We start from the raw sequence: 18,409 nt of genomic DNA, 5'->3' as shown, positions 1-18,409 counted from the left end.
CAATATAAGAAACCATGCATTTTTATGTTGATAACCAAGTTTATCATTTAACTGTAAAACACAAATGACAATACAGTCACAGACAGCCCAACAATGCAAGTGCATAATTTAGTCATGCAGACCTAAGCCATTTGCCCCAAATCTTCCCATGCTGCTGTGGACATACGCTGGACATACAGATAGGCTTTTTTGTTGGGCACACCGGTCCTCTCCCACCTGCCAGGCAGGCAGTGTAAGATGGTTCTTTGCATTTTACCCCAGGGTGATGTCCCTCTTGGTAACCAATATGGCTACCCCTAAGAATGTACGTTTCAGTCTATCCCCCCCCCCCCCAGTCCTCCAGCAAGCCCATAGGGGCAACTCTAGGGGAGAGGACTAAGTGCCGGCCCAGTCAAGGACCGAGGAGAGTTCTTGCAGTATCCCCCCACCAGTACGGGGTCAACACCGGATATAAACAGATCACATTGAAAGAATCTGCATCCTTTGACGAGCAGCGAAAGCAGTTGGCTTGTGAAATCCTACCCACCCGCTGAAGCCACTGAGGGGTCATTTAGGTTAGATGGAGACGTGCGGAGATGGCGAGTTCCAGAGGGGCCATCCTAACTGCTCGCCAGTCTGTCGTCTAGTTCCCCCACCCACGTCCCTCACCTCTGCTTCAGCCTCGCAAACCGGTTTGGCAAGTTGATGACCAAGTAACAGTGAACATACGAGTTTGGGCTGTTGGTAAGCCTTCCAGTTAGCAATTTAGTCTCCAAGGGAATCAAGTCTGGAACTTCAGTATCTAAAGGAAGGTGAGCTGTGAGGGCATGGTGCCATTGTAGGTATCTGCGAAAATGGGTCCCGGACAGTTGATACTACTCTGGTAGATCTTAAAAAGTTTGAATGTGGGTCCCTGACCAGATATTCCCGAGCTGGTTGATTCCTATCCTGTCCCATTTTGCGAACCCATCCATGCCTGCTGTGTGATGTAGCCATGTGCCCTGTCAGAGAGGAGTCATGCGCGCCAGTCTATGGTTACAGCCCGTAAGTCAAAGCGTTGCCCTCCAGTTTAGGAAGACCACTCGTGTAATCTCCGGGAGGGACTGATGGATCGGAGTGCCGTACATGGTGACCACAATTCAGTCAAGTACCAATAGGGCCCCACTGCAGGTCGGGTCCCTCCAACCCCCAAAAAACCAGTCATTTACCATAATTACCTGGAGGAGGGGGGGAGGCATGGGGGATGGTGGTTGGGACGCAATATAGTTACGGTGTAAATCTGCCATTCCCATTCTGCCGTCGTAGGACTATTTTCCTCAAATATCAAAGGCAAGAAACCATGCAATATTTGTATTAACACGCCCAACTTGAGGAAGCATGACGCTTACATGTTACATGGGGCCCACTGATAGGTGCCTTTACTGCCGCTGTTGTCCCACTGTGAGAGGCATGCTAGCTCACTTTCTGAGACCACCACTAAAGTCCATTCTCTGGGTTGTAGTGTGGTGAAATCTTATTTATCACAGTATTTAAAAAAAAACTTTGTGATTTTAGCACAACAGAAAACAATCACCACCACTACAAACACTAAAAGCTTGCAACAGAATAAAGCCCCAACCAACGAAGGAACAGGTAGCGTAGATGAGGGAACAGCACCTGACATACCAGCAAGGCTTTTCACATAGGATTTTAATTCTGGCTGTATGAGCCTAGTTCTGGATTTTGGATAAAATAGCTCAATAAAAGTACCTTCTGTGATATTAATGAACAAGTTTCTTTCCCTCATTAACACTCTTTTTGGTAGAGACTATCTAACTTCCGATTCCTGACTTTTTGAATATTCCCCAAGGAGTCAGACAGGATTTGGAAAATCTCAAGAAGTAGTCCTATGCACCGAAAGGCAGCACCATGTTGCTCTGTTCTGGAAGTGACGTGCGTGGCCCTATATAAACGCCATCCATGCATGGTGACATCAGTTGCTTTCTGAACTGTACGCACCTTCAGATGCAAAATCCAATGTCCCAACTGGCCTTGACCAGAATGCCAAATGGGAAAAAGTGTTACAGAAGGTAAGTAACTTCTTTTATTTTTAAGATTCTTTCTATTAAAGTTTTGATTAAAAACCTTACAATCATTTAAAACGTCCAAAAATCGCCACAGTCGCCCATCCCAACAGAACCTCATCCGCTTCGACGCACAGCAGGCATGCCAAAGGCAAGCCTGTCTGCACCTATCATCGTCCTGCGCCAGCCACTATGCAGGTGCCATCAAAAAAGGCATACAGCCCTTTTCAACTTCGGGACTTGGCCTTAACCGCCACTTGTACACCTTTTAGCCCCTACACTCTTGTTTATATAGCCGTTGAGTGCACATCATGTGTTATCTGCACTAAACCTTAGGTGCAACCTAATATTGATCAACCAGGGCCGAGTCCCTCTTTTGTAGCAGCCTTGATTAATTCCCGTGCCCTTCCAAAACACGCAGACAATATCCACGACCTACTGTGTGATGAATGTTATGTTATGTTAACATTTCTTATAAAGCGCTCGTACACCGATTAGTTTCTTGGCGCTGAACTTAAACATTTTTGCTGGGACCTCATTTAATTAGCTGTCAACAAGTCTAATTATATGCATTGATAAATAGCCAAGTCTTAAGAAGTCTACGGAATCTCACTAATTCCGTGCAGGTTCTAATGTCTAACGGAAGAGTATTCCAGAAGCTGGGAGCAAATACTGCAAACCTGCAACCACCTATTTGTTTGCGTTTATAGGAAGGAATGGTTAAAAGGTTCTTGTGGGCAGAGCGTAAGCTCCGAGCAGGTAGATATTTCTGGACAAGTCTGGATATAAATTTAGGGCTAGCACCATGCAAGGCTTTAAATATGAGGCAACCAACTTTAAAAGCACATCTTTGCAGGATGGGGAGCCAGTGAAACTCTTTCATAGTGGGAGAGATGTGTTCCCATCTAGGTTGATGGAGATCAGCCTTGCTGCCTGGTTCTGAACCATCTGCAGTTTTTTTTGTAAGATAGAGCGGAATGCCAAAGTAAACAGAATAGGCATAATCCAGGTGAGATATCACCATGGCTAGGACCACCTGGATTAAGGCTTACCGAGTGAGTAATCTCCTAATCTTCCTCATCTTCCTCAGCTGGAAGAAACAAGTGGAGGTCACGGCTCCTATCTGAATTTCATAGTGAGATCGCTATTGATGATCACTCCCAGACTTTTAGCTGAGGAAGAAGAGTTAGGTGGGGAGCTGCGGTCACTTGGCCAGAAATGTGCGTTCCAGGGGTTCAAAGAACCACTTATCAGAATTATTTCTGTTTTATGTGGGTTCATTTTTAACTGGTTGTCGTTCATCCAGTCACGTATGTGTAACATTGTTGCCTGGAATTTAGAAATCGATTCAGATGAATTATCGTTTGAAAACACCAGTTGCAGATCATTTGCATAATTATACGTACATACCTTCCTATTTTTCAAGAAGTGAAGTAGGGGAAGAAGGTAGAGATTGAATAGGTGAGGGGACAATGAGGAACCCTGAGGCACTTCACATGTCGTTACCATTTTAGGTGCATAAAATTGTAAAAGGCGCACTGACTGAGTGCGTTCCTTAAGAAATGACTCAACTCAATTGGACGCCATCCCTTTAATACTGGCCATCCTGACACGGACGATCAGGATACCATGATCGACCGTGTCAAATGCTGCTGACAAATCCAGCAGCACCAAGGCCTGGGGGGAGCCCTTATCGGCTTCCTTTCAAAGCGTGTTCAATACAGTGAGTATTACTGCCTCGGTAGAATGGGCAGGACGGCACCCTGCTTGGTTAGGGTCAAGGTACTCCGACTGCTCAATAAAGGTACAGAGGCATTTGGCCACATGAGATTTCAATATTTTGGCCAAATAAGGAAGCAGGGAAATAGGCCGATAGTTAGTCCAGATGAATATCTGGACGCTTTGTTTAACAGAAACTTGGCTCACAGATTCCTCTGGCCCAGGCATTTGGTCAGCAGTCCCCAAAGGCTTTACAATTCTGAGGAAAGATGGAGACAAGGGTATGGGGGGGAGGACTTGCAATTATCTATAAGGAAGGTTATAGTCTGGCCCCCTTGTGCCCAATGGAATTGGAGGGTCCTGAGATTTTAGGCTTCACACTCTCCCTCTCATCTTAGCAATCGGTATGTGGGGCACTTATTTACAGGCCTTCTGTTCCTTCAGGGGGGTTTATATCCTCTTTATGTAATGCTGTGACCCCTCTAACTCTCAGATATGTGCATTGCATCCTGCTGGAAGATTTCAATTCTTTCTGGCAAAGTTGAAGAGGAGGTTAGCCTGATAGATAGTTGGATTGAGTCCTCTATCCAAGCTTTAGCTGCAAAGATAACAATGCAGCAGCGCCGTACCAAACCATCCAGTCCTTGTTACATTTATTCCCTCAACCTAAAGTTAGAATGTAAACGTAAAGAGAGGCAATGGAGGGCGACCTACTGCTCAAAGGCAGAAGCAGAACACAAAGTAGTGCAAGGGAATTATCATAAAGAAATCAAATTAGCAAAAAAAACTCTACTTCCAGGCCAAAATCTTAAATGCGGGCAACCACTTCAGGGAAATCTTTAAAATTGTTAAGTGTCTTACCCCACCGGAAGTAGGTACTAATCAAACTCCCCTCCCAGGAATGGTGTGAACAATTCGCTATTTTCTTTCATAAGAAAATAGCAACTATCCAAGCCAGCCTCCCGCCTTTTGGAGCTGAAAGTGGTACTTTGGCCCGCAGCACAGAGTTAGTAGTAGCCAGCAACGAGAACAAGAAGATGGTAGTGTTTAGTCCAGATCTTGCTCCATCTGTCTCTATCACTAAAGATAAAGCTAGCTTCCTTGATTTCTTTCCCCCTATCCCATGGAAGACTCACTTCTAGCTCTAAGTCTTAAATCAGGTTTCCCCTAAGATTCGGGTCCCCCCTTCATTCTATCCTGCAGGCAGAGGCTATTAACTTGTTGGTGAATCAGCTACTTAACACCTCCCTCTCTTCATCTACTGTTCCAAAAATATAGAAACAGGCAAAATTATACGGCTTCTAAAAAATACCCAGGCAGACCCCATTGATCCAACCAATTCCAGACCGATCTCTCTCCTCCTGGCTTTTTCTGAAGTGTTGGGAGAAACATGTTAACCAACAGATTTATTCTTACCTAGAAAGCAATAACTTGCTACATGCTAGTCAATCGGGGTTTTGCCCTAACTACAGCACTGAGACAGCTCTGTTGGAGTTAGTCAATTGAATCCGACTCATCCTGGAAGTGGGTGACAGGACGCTGCTGGTTAGACCTATCGGCTGCGTTCAATACAATATCTCACCACATCCTTTTAGCATGTCTACACTCAGTGCCAATTAGGGGGCAGGCCTGGAAGTGGCTCACATCTTTTCTGGAGGTGAGAGGACAAGAGGTGTGGTGCCACCCTTTTTCTGCCAACTCCCATAAACTAAGGATAGGAGTGCCACAAGGCTCATCCCAGAGTCCGACTATTTAATGTTTATCTTACTCCTTTGGCTACCATGGCAGCATCTTTAGGGGCAAAAATCATGTCATATGCAGATGCCACCCAACTGCTTTTCTCCAGGAAGAATAGCGAGGCATTCCAAGGCGACAAAATCCACAACTGCCTCACAGCGGTGTTTAGGTGGCTGTCTCTGAATCAACTTAAATGCTGGGAAGACCGAGCTCCTCCTCTTCGATCTAAACGGCGGGGTATTGTGGAAGTCTCTTTTGCCATCAGAACCCCCCCCCCATACCCCCCCCGCTGACCCAAAATCTGGTGGTGAAAAACTTGGGCTTCAAATTTGATGGAGAACTGCTATCTCGCACCCAAGTTAATTAAGAGGTGGGTACTTGTTTTGCCCTACTTCGCTTGCTGTGGAAGTTCCAGTATCGCCTGTCTTTTACGGCTAGACAACAAGTGATTCAAGCCTTGATAACATCACAGCTGGACTATGGGAATGGACTCTACACAGGCCTGCATAAATATACGATTGATAGGCGGCAGTTGGTTCAGAATGCAGCAGCTCGAACAATTTTCGGGCTGCCCCAAGACTAAATGTCTTCTTTAGAGTCTTCACTGGCTTTCGGTGAGTAAGAGGATCATTTTTAAGACATTGCTCGTTACCCAGAAAGCCCTCCACGGAACTGGCCCAGGCTATCTACAAGATGGAATTAAGTTTTACCCTGCAAGAAAATTTTGCAAAAAATGCGTTCAAATGGTGGCTTTTTACACCACATATTAATGCAAATTGCTGCAAAAACGGGATTCAAATATAGCATTTTAAAGCACAAGTGTGAAGAGAACATTAGTGGCACAGTTAGGATTACTGATCCCTGGGCAAAGCCCTGTTTCCACAGAGGTTGCAGTTTAGCCCCTAGCATACAATCAGGGCAGTAACAGTTAAACACGGTGATCTTGTTTTCTTCATGTGTGTTAGATTATCACAGGATTATAAACCCTGGTCCATAAATACAAGTTACTTACCTCTGGTAACGATGTATCTGGTAGAGACGATTCTAGCTGCAGATTCCTTAACGTAGAATTATCCCCAGGCGTGAGACTGGACCCGGAAAATGTTCTTGTCCCAGCATCTCTGCGCGCCGGCACCACGCGACTCTGCACCGCCGTCTTCCACGGGCGTGACGTCAGCGAGGTCACATTAGCCCCACCCCGGCGCGCTGACGTCAGTTTGCTTCGGAGAGCTTTTCCGCGCCACAACGCGGAGCCATCACAACAAAACTCAGGAGAGCATGGGAACAGTGCGCGAAAAAAATCAGAGAAACAAAACAGAGAGAGACAAAGGAACAGCACCAGAAGGCTATAACAGCAAAGCCATAGCAGGGAAGGAGCACAGCACCACTCCGAGGAACAACTGTGCAAGCCAAGGCAATAGCACCAGTTGGCACTAAAGTACCAGAAGGCCACAGCAGCGAAGCCATAACAGGGAAAGAGCACAGCACCACTTCAAGGAACAACGGAGCAAGCCAAGGCGACAGCTATCCTGGAGGCACAAGTATGTGAAAATGCAGAGAGAGAGTGAGAGAGAGAACCACAAACCACACAGTGAAGGGCCACAAACACGGAACAGAGGAGCAACAGCAATCCACCCCCCAGACTACACTGTCAAGGAGGGCAATATCCCCTGAAGGGAGCAGGAGGCCAAAAAACAGGCAAAGAATCCCCAACGCAGAAGACCGCAAGGGGATCAGAAACTCCAAACAAACAGAGGAAAAAAGAGCAAAAGAAGGCCCCTAAACTGGAGAGAAACCAGCTGGAGGGAAGCAAAGGCACGCAGAAACCAACCATCCCTGGAACAATCAAGCAGAACCGGACAGCCTCACCGGAAGAAAGCGAAGAGGACACCCACAGGAGACAAGCCACCCAGAGGGAGGCAAGGACAGAAAACCAAGCTGAGGGTCCTCGCAGAACAGGGAGGAAGGGCGGGTTGTGAAGGAATCTGCGGCTAGAATTGTCTCTACCAGATACATCGTTACCGGAGGTAAGTAACTTGTACATCTGATAGAGACTACTAGTCGCAGATTCATTAACGTAGAATAGATACCCTAGCCATACCCAGAAGGGAGGAGGGCCTGCGAGAGAGCCTCCCCAACAGGAGAGACACAGGGCCCCAGCAGGGGACATGTCACAGGAACAAGAAGGGAAGGCCAGGAGAGCCCACGCCCAATTAAGGGAGGGCCGCCCAACACCCCGCAGGGGCAGACAGCGCCCGAAGGACCACAAAGAACAAAAGAAGCACCTTAAACCCCAGGGAGAAGAGGCAGAACCGGAGGCAGGGCCCACCGTAAGAAGCACACGCAGTGATGGGGAACAGCTGAACCCACCTCGGCCGCAAACAGCGGACAAGGCAGGAACCGCTCCCCCGCAAATATAGCAGGCGTAAGAAGAAAAACAGATGCACAAAGCCCCAGCGGAACCAGAGGCAAGGGCACAAGGGAACACAGTAAGGGCCACGACGGTGGACCAGAACAAGCAGGCAGGCGCAGGCATGCGCAGCCAGCAGTAAGCAACACCACAAAGCAGCGCACCAGACCAAGCCAGGCGCAAGCCGAAGACAGATCAGGGAGGGCCAGGACACACCCAAGGGAGGGGCCAGTGCCCAAACACACACACTAACCCACAAAAGAAGTGGGACCATGCAGAAGAAAATGAGTGAGGACAGAGGACGGGCCCGGACGCTCAACTAGAACACAGCAGCCAAAGAAAGCCAGTCCCTCTGGAACACCAGATAGAGGACCAGGCCGAATCTCCAGACAGAAGGGCGGAAGCGCCACAACACTACACCGCAGACAGCAGGCCAAACCGGGCGAGTTGGGCGCAACGCTAGCTGCGCCAAGACCATAGCAAGAAGACCGCTTCAGCGATATACCGGAACGCCAAGGAGAGTAAGGAACCCGAAAAGGGTGACCACACCACCCCAGCACATGCCACGTCCCAAGAAAACATGGGAACACCTCTTAGGAAAAAATTCCGCAGCAGAGGACAAACAGAAAAAGCCTGCGGGCAAAACCGCAGACGGCTTGCTAAGTAGCTAATAAAGAAGACACAAAAGGCCCAATACCAGGACCTATACAGGCTTACCAACAGCCAAAACCATAAGGCAAAAAAGGGGGGCTGAACCAGCAGCCAACAGCACCGAAGGGCCCACCAAAGGACCCTGAAGGCACACCAACCACACAGAACACACAACCGGGGCTACTTGTTACTAGGCCCCAGAAAACAATGGGAGAACACCTCCCAGAACACAGACCGACATCCAGATTCACTGAGGAGGAGGAGGAGGAGGAGGACGACGACAAAGCCCTGCAAGGGACCTCTGAATGGCAGAATCCGCAGGGGCGTGAAACAAAAGAGCGCCATCGAAGGGGAGGTCAACCAGCCGCTCCCTAACATTCTCAGGGAAAACACTATCCCTCAGCCAAGCATGGCGATGGAGGGTCACTGAAGAAGCCATGGTGCGACCAAGCGCCTCAGAAACATCCAGAGCCGAGCGAAGAATAAACGCTGCCAGCTCCCGGTCATCCAACGCATTGTGCCGCAGATCAGCACAGGCACCCTCCTGAGAAGCGCAAGACAGAAGGGACTCCGCTAAATCCCACAAGCAAGAAGTGGCTCTGGCCAACACACAAAGCGTGTTGAGCGCCCGCAATTCAGCACTGGATGATTCGAAGATGTTGCGCCCCCATGAATCTAACCACCGGGCCTCCCGTGACGGGGGAGACAACACCGATGGCAAGGAGGGAAAGGCAGTCTGCAGAAGAGGGCCCCTGGTAGAAGGGTGGAAGGAAAGGCAGTCAGGATCATGCGGAGCAGGACGGTGGTGGTGCAGAAGCGGCTGGAGTACCGGGTCCCCCCTGGCAGGATGCCCCAGGCCACCAAGAGAGAATTATGGAGCGAAGCCTCAGAGGAAGACTGCGGGCGCTGGGACGGCGAAGAGCCCTCCTTGAAAGATGCTGGGGAAAAGGCCACGGACGTGGCGTCCCGTCTCCGGGGAAGAAGAAACAAACAGTTGCCGGACTTCTGGAGAAGAGGGGGCCTTCGAAGACGAATTAAACAGACGCCGGCACGGCGCCGTGGAGTCCGCTAATGGCGTCAGCTCAACGTCGACCGGCACCGAAGGGGACGCCGAGACGACCTCTACCACGACTAGCGCAGCGGGAGGACGGGGTTGGAGCCGGGGCGGCCAAAGAACGGCACCGAAAAGGCGGCAACTCTACCTTCGATGAGGCAGCCGCCTGCGTGGAGAGACGAAGGGGGCCCGGGGACGCACCCCGGCCCCTAGCCAGCCCCTGCGACGCCGCCAGGGCCAGCAGCCGGTGGCGTCAGCTCAGCCTCGGACAAGGCCGCCGCCAGCCCGGAGGACCGAGGGACACTCGAGGACGAGCCCAGTGTCCCGGCAACCTCCAGCGACACCACAGGGACCCCCACGGGGGTTTGCGGCGAGGCAGAGGCGCCGTGGTCCAAAGGAGGGAACCCCGTAGGGCCGCACCCCGAGGACACCACATCTCCAAGACCTGAAGCCGAACCGGTCGGCGCCGGAGCCGCCGGCGACTCCGCAGAAGGCCCCGCACATGGCAAGGGATCCGTAGACGTCCCAGGAAGAGGAGGAGGAGCCAAGGAGGCCTGCAGGGCCGCAGCATAGGCCTCCATTTGGACTCTGGTCGCCCCCACGCTGGGAAACGGCGGGTAGGGTGGCGACGCGCGAGGCCGCATGACCTGCAGAGAACCCGCACCCCCCCACAGGGCGGGGACCGGGCCTCGGGGACAAACTGCGACACTTACCAACATGTGAGCGAAGCCCTTGCGGCCTCGGAGAGGGACGATGTCGGAGACTGAAGCGGCGGTTCTTGAACCCTTCTGCGGGGGACGGACGTGGCGCCGCCGCCGACCTGGACATGCGGGCCGAGAGAAGTTTCATCCGGCGCTCCCGCCGGGACTTCGGCTTCATCTGCTGACAAGCCTAGCAGTCCGTGGAGTCATGGTGCCCCCCCAAACACCACATACAAATGGGGTGAGGGTCCGTCGCCGACATCTGGCGCGCGCAAGACGAGCACGTCTTGAAGTCCGAAGGCATTCGCACACTGTTCCCAAAAAGAAACGCAAAGCGTGAAAAGAAGGCCTGAAAACAGAAAAAGAAGGAAACTGACGTCAGTGCGCCGGGTGGGGCTTATGTGACCTCGCTGACGTCACGCCCGCGGAAGAGGGCAGGGCGGAGTCGCGTGGTGCCACCCCCCAGGCGCGCAGAGATGCTGGTGTAGGAATGTGGTTCTATATATACTGGTCCCAAATAGGTACAGTGTGTATAGAGTCCACAGTCCCCAGAGGTTTGGTAGAGGCTAAAGTCAGATATAACCATACTCTCTATAGTGGTAGCTTGGTCGAGCAGTAAGGCAGTATCAGAGGACAGCGCAAAGCATTTGTTGTACACACTCAGTCAGCAAATGGTCTCACACTCAAGAACTGAACTCTAGGCCATTGGTTTGTATATAAAAATATATGGTTGCTTTATTTTAGAACCAACAATAGGTATCAAAATATACTTTCTCAGAATGAGATGCTTTAGTTAAATACTTTGTACAAGGCAATTGACTCTTGAATGCAATAGTTACAGTTTGTTGCAATAGGCAACACAATTTCAAACACAATAATACATTGAGCTCAATGGGAATTTTAAGTTATATGCAATTGATTACTTTTCTAACTCCAGGACTGGATCCTAGATTCAGTCCTAGGACAGTTCTTGGAAACGAGTAAATAAGTGGGGTTATGGTTACTTTTTCGGGTTCAGTGTTGGATCCTGGATCCAGCACTAGTATACCACCTGTAAGAAGTTGATAGAATGCGTTTAGGTTATACAGGCAATTTTTAACGAATATTTAGAAGTTTGCAAAATCGACACTTAGAAGAAATTTCACAGAAAAACAGTCAATGGTTTCCTATGGGAGGAAGTTCAAGTTACCGGTAAAGTATGTTCTCGTTACTTTTGTAATCCAGTACTGGGCTCCTAGGCTCAGTACTGGGACATCTATCTAAAACAGGTAAGTAATTACGTTTTCACAGTTGGTACGATTTGTAAAGAATATTTGCAGTTTGCAAAAATCAACAGAAGAAATTTCACAGAAAAACAGTCAATGGCTTCCTATGGAAGAACATTGAGTTAGAGGTAAGTATGGTTTGTAATTACTTTTCAGGGTCAGTGCAGGGCACCAAGATTCAGCACTGGGATCTCTCTAATAGCAGGTGAGTATTTCCATTTTCGTTACTCGGTTGATTTTAGGTGAATATTTTAAAGTTTAGAAACTCCACACTTAGAAGAAATTTCAAGTGAAATCAGACAATGTTACCCTATGGAAGAAAAGTGAGTTATCGGCTTTTGGGTAAGTACTCGACTGGCAGAGTTAAGGTTCTGGGCATAGACTCAGGGGTCTCCCAGGGTCAGGTAAGTACAGTTGTTACACCCTCAGCGGCACAGGGCAGCTGGGTGCAGATTGAGTTAGGCCCAATGTTATCCTATGGAAGGCAGGGGGCCCTTGGTTGGTGGCTGCTGACTAGCCGGCCACGCGGCTGTGGGAGATGGGCTCCTGGTCACTTGCTCAGGGCAAATGGGAAAGTAGGTAGGAGTAGAAGTTGCACTACCAGGGCCACTCGGGCGGCTGGGTGCAGGGTGCTTTTGAGCCGTTGGGCGCTCAATGGATTGCAATGGAAAAGCTCAAGGACGACGAAAGGCTGCAAGCTCGGGGACGAAGATTCTTCAGGTGTGACCACCACTGCGAGAGGTAAGTTGGGTAGTTGGAGGATAGGTAGGTACCCAGGAGTTGGGCACAGGGGGTCGCAGGGCGCTGGGTGCAGGGCTGCCTTTTGATGTCGGGAAATCTTACCCTCTGTTGATCGCAGTTGGGGGGGGGGTCCCTGGTTATGAGGCTGCAGGCGTCGTCAGGAGCGTCGAGGTGGGTCCTTGGGTGCCGGATTCGAGGGGTCACAGTCGCCGGGGGAACGTCTTTGGGGTCTTTGTCCACTCCAGCACAGGCCAGGCTTGGCGGGTGCAGTGTGTGCAGGGTTCGCGGTTCCTGGCTGATACCAGGGGTCAGTTACTTGCTTTGAGCAGTGCCACAGCTCGTGGGAGTCCCAGATGCTCAGAGTCACAAGGTAGCCAGGTCCTCTGGGGTTTGTGAGGTTGCTGGCTTCAGGAGATGCTGGGATTTAGCAGGAGCAGGTTTGAGGGTCGACAGGCCGGTAGGGCTGGGGCCAAAGCAGTTGGTGTCTTCCTCTTGTTAGCAGCTGCACGGCAGGTCTTCTTTCTTCTTGATCTTCTTTGCTGTTTCGGAATCTGGAATCTAAGGAAGGAAGGTTCAGGGTGCCCCTAAATACTAAATTTAGGGGCGTTACAGGTAGGTAAAGGGCAGGGACCACTGGGTCCCTGCCCTGGGGTGGGTACACCCCCTATCCTGCCACTCTCCTGTGGGAGGGGGACAGTGGCCTAGTCCTGATTGGGCAGGGCTCCCCATCTTCAAGATGGCGAGAGCCTGGGGACGTGCTTCACCTCGCCTTCCCCCCCTGAGGGGTGGGGTTGGCGGAGGCTGGCACACCCCCTGTCCTTCCTTGGGGTTTCCGGCCAGTCTTCCCGCCAGAGTGGGGGTTTAGAACCGGCAGGGGCCAGTTACTGGGTACAGCAAGTACCCTGGAGAAGCTCACAAAGGCGGCATGCCTTTAAAGCTTCCCCTTGCCCATCCTGGGGGAGGAGACCTAGCACCTCGCCCAGGATGTGCATTGCTGCAGGCCCAGGAGAGCGGATGGCTCTCTACCCAGGGGTCCAGCAACAGGTCTGCTGTGTGGCAGCCTAGGCAGCCCCTCAGACCAGACGTGGATTGTAGGTTAGGTTCAGGGGGCATCTCTAAGGTGCCCTCTGTCGTGCATTGTACATTAAATCCTGCACTGGCAACAGTGCGGGTTTAATGTGGTGAGAAGTTTGACACAAAACTTCTCAGTCTTCAGTGAAGCCATCATGGTGCTGTGGAGTTCGTGTTGACGATCTCCCAGCACCATATACTCTTAAATGGCGGCACTGCACTTACAGTGCTCAGGAATGGACCTGTGTACTGTAGGGGCACAGGGCTCATGCTCCTGTACCCACACCACTGGCATAGGGCACCCAGCTAGAGGGGTGGCTGATGTATGCCAGGGCAGTGTATGTTGTGGCCATGGCACACAGGGATGTGTGTCATGTCGACTCTCTGTTTTTTTCTATACCCAGACACTCAGCCTGCAAGGGAAGTGTGTTTGTGTCAGGGTACAGGGCCTCTAAGGGTGGCACAATAAGTGCTGCAGCCCTTAGGGGCCTTCCCTGGTCACAAGGCCCTGGGTACCTAGTCTACCATTTATCAGGGGCTAACATGTGGCCAGGGTTTGCCAAATTGGGTTTTAGGTTTCAGAATAGTTTTTAAGGAAGAAACATAGGCCCTGGGCACCTGATTGGCAGGAGCCCAGGGCACACTCAGTCAAAGTACATTCAGCAAAAAGTGGGGGGCATACCATGCAAGAAAGATGGCACTTTCTCACAGCTGGGACAAGAAACTTTTTCCGGGTCCAGTCCACGCCTGGGGATAATTCCACGTTAAGTAATCTGCGGTTAGTAGTCTCTATCAGATACAGCAGTTCTCAAAGTTTGATCAGCCAACCAGATGAATTGGATCCTAAAGAACAAGTTACTTACCTTTGGTAACGCTTTTTCTGGTGGATACAGTATCTGCCTGTGGATTCCTCACCTTATGAATATCCCCTGCGCCAGCATTCCTCGGAAACTTTTTCTCCTAGCTCTCCACGACTATGAGGTCGTCACAATGCCATGGCTCCGCACGCGGCTCCGCGTGACGTCACTGGAGCCATAAGAAGGCCAAGTCGGCGTGATGACGTCAGTTCCACCCATGTTTTTTTGTGCCACCGAGGCGAAACGGGCAGACCGACCATATAGACAATGCATACACAGTACACAGTATTCACACAAATACACAGTGTAAAGTGAAAAAGGAAAGCAAAAGAAAGCAAGCATTTCCTTTAAGCCTACAGAAAGGCAAACCGAGGCAATACAGAATGACAATTTGAAACAACATATTAACAAATACCTCTTTATAGGTATAAAAGGGTGGACAACGGGGAGGCCATTGAGGAATCCACAGGCAGCTACTGTATCCACCAGAAAAAGCGTTACCGAAGGTAAGTAACTTGTTCTTCTGATGGATACATCTGCCTGTGGAATCCTCACCTTATGAATAGAATGCCACAGCAGTCCCACTCCCGAAAGGAGGGTGTCCACCCTTCTATACCAAAAAGTCCTGCAAAACAGAGTGCGCAAAATAGCAGCCTCTCCTCACTTCCGCATCCAAGCAGTAATGCTTTGTGAAAGTGTGGAGGAAGGCCCAAGTTGCGGCCGTACAAATGTCCATCACAGGAACACCTCTGGACAAGGCAGAAGTAGATGACTTAGCCCTGGTGGAATGAGCTCTAATGCCTCCAGGAGGCTCCTTACCGGCCAGAGCGTAGCAGATCTTGATGCACAAGATGATCCACCTGGATAGAGTGTGCTTGTGCACCGCCTTGCCCTTCATGCGTCCAACGTAGCCCACAAAGAGCTGATCGTCCTGCCGCAAGTCCTTCGTTCTATCCAGATAGAAACTAATCGCCCTCTTAGGATCCAAGCGATAAAGCCTCTCCTCCTCCTTGGAAGGGTGAGGGGGGGATAGAAAGTAGGGAGGGCAATGGACTGTCCCAGATGGAACGGAGTTACCACTTTAGGCAGAAAAGCAGCCCTGGTCCTGAGTACCATTCTTTCAGCATGTATGGTCAAAAAAGGAGGCTTTGAACTCATCATTCACCTCTCTCCACACCATTTCACAAATTCTGACCACCTGTAGGAGTAAATGGACTTAGTGGAGTGTCGCCTGGCCCATAACATAAAATCCACCACATCAGGCGGGAGAGAGAGGGAATTCAGGTTGCCCCGTTTAATCTCCAGGAATGAAGGTGCAGGCTCTGGAGGTGGGGGTGAAGAACCTGACCCTGCGACTGCGAGAGGAGGTCTACCCTGAGAGGGAGACAGAGCGGAGGGTGCGATGAGAGGTGAAGTAGATCTGTGTACCACACCCTTTTTGGCCAATCCGGGGCGATCAAAATAACTTGGGCCCGGTCTTGGCGTATCTTCCTCAGAACCAGAGGAATCAAGGGTATGGGAGGAAACGCATAAAGGAGTTGTGAGCTCCAACTCAACTGAAATGCGTCCCCCAACGCCCCCCTGCATCGGAAACAGGAGACTGCAGAAGGACAGGCAGTCTGCATTTTCGAGAGTGGCAAACAGGTCCACCTGAGGAGTCCCCCACGTCCGGAAGATGTGTCGAACTACCTCCGGATGAAGCCTCCACTCTTGGTCGGCAGAGAACTGCAGACAGACTGTCGACACGCACGTTCAGTACCCCGGGCAGATAATTTGCCATCAAGCATATCTGATGGTCCTGGGCTCAGGACCAAAGTCGCAAAGCCTCTCTGCAGAAACGGTACGACCCTACTCCTCCCTGCTTGTTGACATATCACATCACGGCAGTGTTGTCAGTCAGGACTTGAACTGACTGACCGTGAAGAGAAGGGAGAAAGGCCTTGAACGCCAAACGAATCGCCCACAATTCCAAAAGATTGATATGAGACAATCTTTCCTCTGGAGACCAAAGACCCTTGATCTCCAGATGCCCCAGATCAGCACCCCACCCTATGGTAGAGGCATCCGTTATCACTGTGGCCACCGATGGAGGAAGATGAAAGGGCTTTCCTTGAGACAGATTGCCCTCCACACTCCACCAAGACGGATCCGCTGCAGCTTCTCTGGAGATCCTGACAGACTCCCTGAGATCTCCTTGTGCTGATACCACTGCCTGCGGAGGCACCACTGGAGTGCCCTCATGTGCCAGCGTGCATGGTTGACCAACAGAATGCAGGAGGCGAACAGACCGAGCAGGCGCAGGACCTTCAGAACTGCAACAACAGCTCCATTGCGGAACAAAGGAATCATTTCCTGAATGTCGAGAATCCTATGAGAAGGAGGAAAAGCTTGACACACAGTGGTATCCAGTACCGCTCCTATGAACAGGCTGCGCTGAGAGGGCACCAGGTCAGACTTGAGCACATTTATAAAAAAAAAACAAATTGAACAACAGCTGAGTTGTTACCTGCAGATGACCACGTACCATCTCTGGCGACTGCCTGCAGAAGCCAGTCGTCTAGGTAGGGGAAAACCGGGATCCCCGAACTCCTGAGATGGGCAGCCACCACCGCCATCACCTTGGTGAAGACTCGAGGTGCAGTAGTAGGACCAAACAGAAGGACGGCAAACTGGTAGTGCTGCGACCCTACCGTAAAACGGAGATACTTCCTGTGCGACTTCAGGATTGGGATGTTAAAATACGCATCCTGCAAGTCGATGGACATCATCCAGTCCTCCTGTTGCAGCGCCTGAAGAACCTGCGCAAGGGTAAGCATCTTGTACCTCTCCTGCTTGAGAAACAGATTCAAGATTCTGAGATCCAGGATGGGTCGTATCCTGCCATTCTTCAGGGAATCAGGAAATACTGTGAGTAGCATCCCTGACCCCTTTCCTGCTACGGAACCACCTCTATCACACCTTTTTGTAAAAGGACGAGCACCTCCTTATGAAGAAGAAGTAAATGATCCTCCGTGCAAACCCCCTGGGCAAGGAGGGTAAGGAGGAGGGAATTCCCTGAAGGGAAGGGCGTACCCATTTTCTACCAGATCTAGAAGTGATCAATTTCCAATCTTGTAGAAAATGGGTAAGCTGACCTCCCACAGGACCAACCAGGATGGCGGATCAATGGTTGCTTTCCTGCATTACCAGGAGGGGTTGGGGAGGGGGAGGTAGAGGAGGAGGAGGAGGAGGAGGACGACGAGGGCTGACATCCGGCTCCACGAAGGCGACCTCTGCCCATACCCCTATAGGATTTGTACAAGGGGTTTTGTTGCTGCTGTTGTGGCTGTCTGTAACCACGAAAGGAAGACTTGCCGAAGCCACGGTAACGTCTATAGCCATAACCTTTCGCCTGCAGACCTAAAGACTTCGCTGTGGCTTTACTGTCCTTAAATCTTTGCAGAGCAGAATCAGCTTTCTCCCCAAACAGTCTAGAGCTATCAAAAGGCAGATCAAGAAGAGCCGCCTGTACATCGGTGGAGAAACCAGAAGACCTCAACCACGTATGTCTTCTTGTTGCAATGGATGAACCCATCACTCTGGCAACCGAATCCGCCATGTCCAGACCAGACTGGATGACTTGACGAGCCGCAGCCTGAGAATCTGCCAGCACCTAACTCAGATTTCCCCTATCCTTCTCAGACAATTTAGGAAGAAGTGGTTTGGCAGAGTCCATAAGGTCATGAATGTATCTACCCAACAGACAAGTGGCATTGGTAGATTTTAGCGCCATGCTAGCTGATGGAAAGACCTTCTTCGCTGATTGTGCCAACTTCTTGGAATCCCCGTCAGCAGGAGCCTGCGGAAAAGCACCTGAGGACTGCTTGGAATAAGAAGCCTGCACCACCAAGCTCTCAGGAGAAGGGTGGGATGAAAGAAACACCGGATCCCCTAAAGCAGGTCTATATCTTCTGGACACCAACCTTGATACAGCAGGAGCAGAAAGTGGGTTCCTCCATACATCAAGGATTGGCTCAGTCAATGCTTCGTTGAAAGGTAAAAGAGGCTCAACCACAGAGGAAGGAGAATGAAGCACCTCTGTAAGCAAGTTAGGCTTATATTCAGCAATAGGAAGCACCAAATCCAAATGTTCAGCAGCCTTCCTTATCACAATATAAGGTG

General features: G+C 50.6%; 1 protein-coding gene across 3 annotated transcripts in view; it reads right to left on the bottom strand.

Moving 5' to 3' along the window:
• Positions 1 to 18,409, bottom strand: part of UBE4B (ubiquitination factor E4B) — a 918,898-nt gene that overhangs the window by 71,983 nt on the left and 828,506 nt on the right. The gene's annotated exons all lie outside the window — the stretch shown is intronic.

This window comes from Triturus cristatus, chromosome 1_2 (assembly GCF_964204655.1).
Source record: "Triturus cristatus chromosome 1_2, aTriCri1.1, whole genome shotgun sequence".
Classification (NCBI taxonomy): domain Eukaryota; kingdom Metazoa; phylum Chordata; class Amphibia; order Caudata; family Salamandridae; genus Triturus; species Triturus cristatus.
This window is presented reverse-complemented; position numbering and strand designations above follow the sequence as displayed.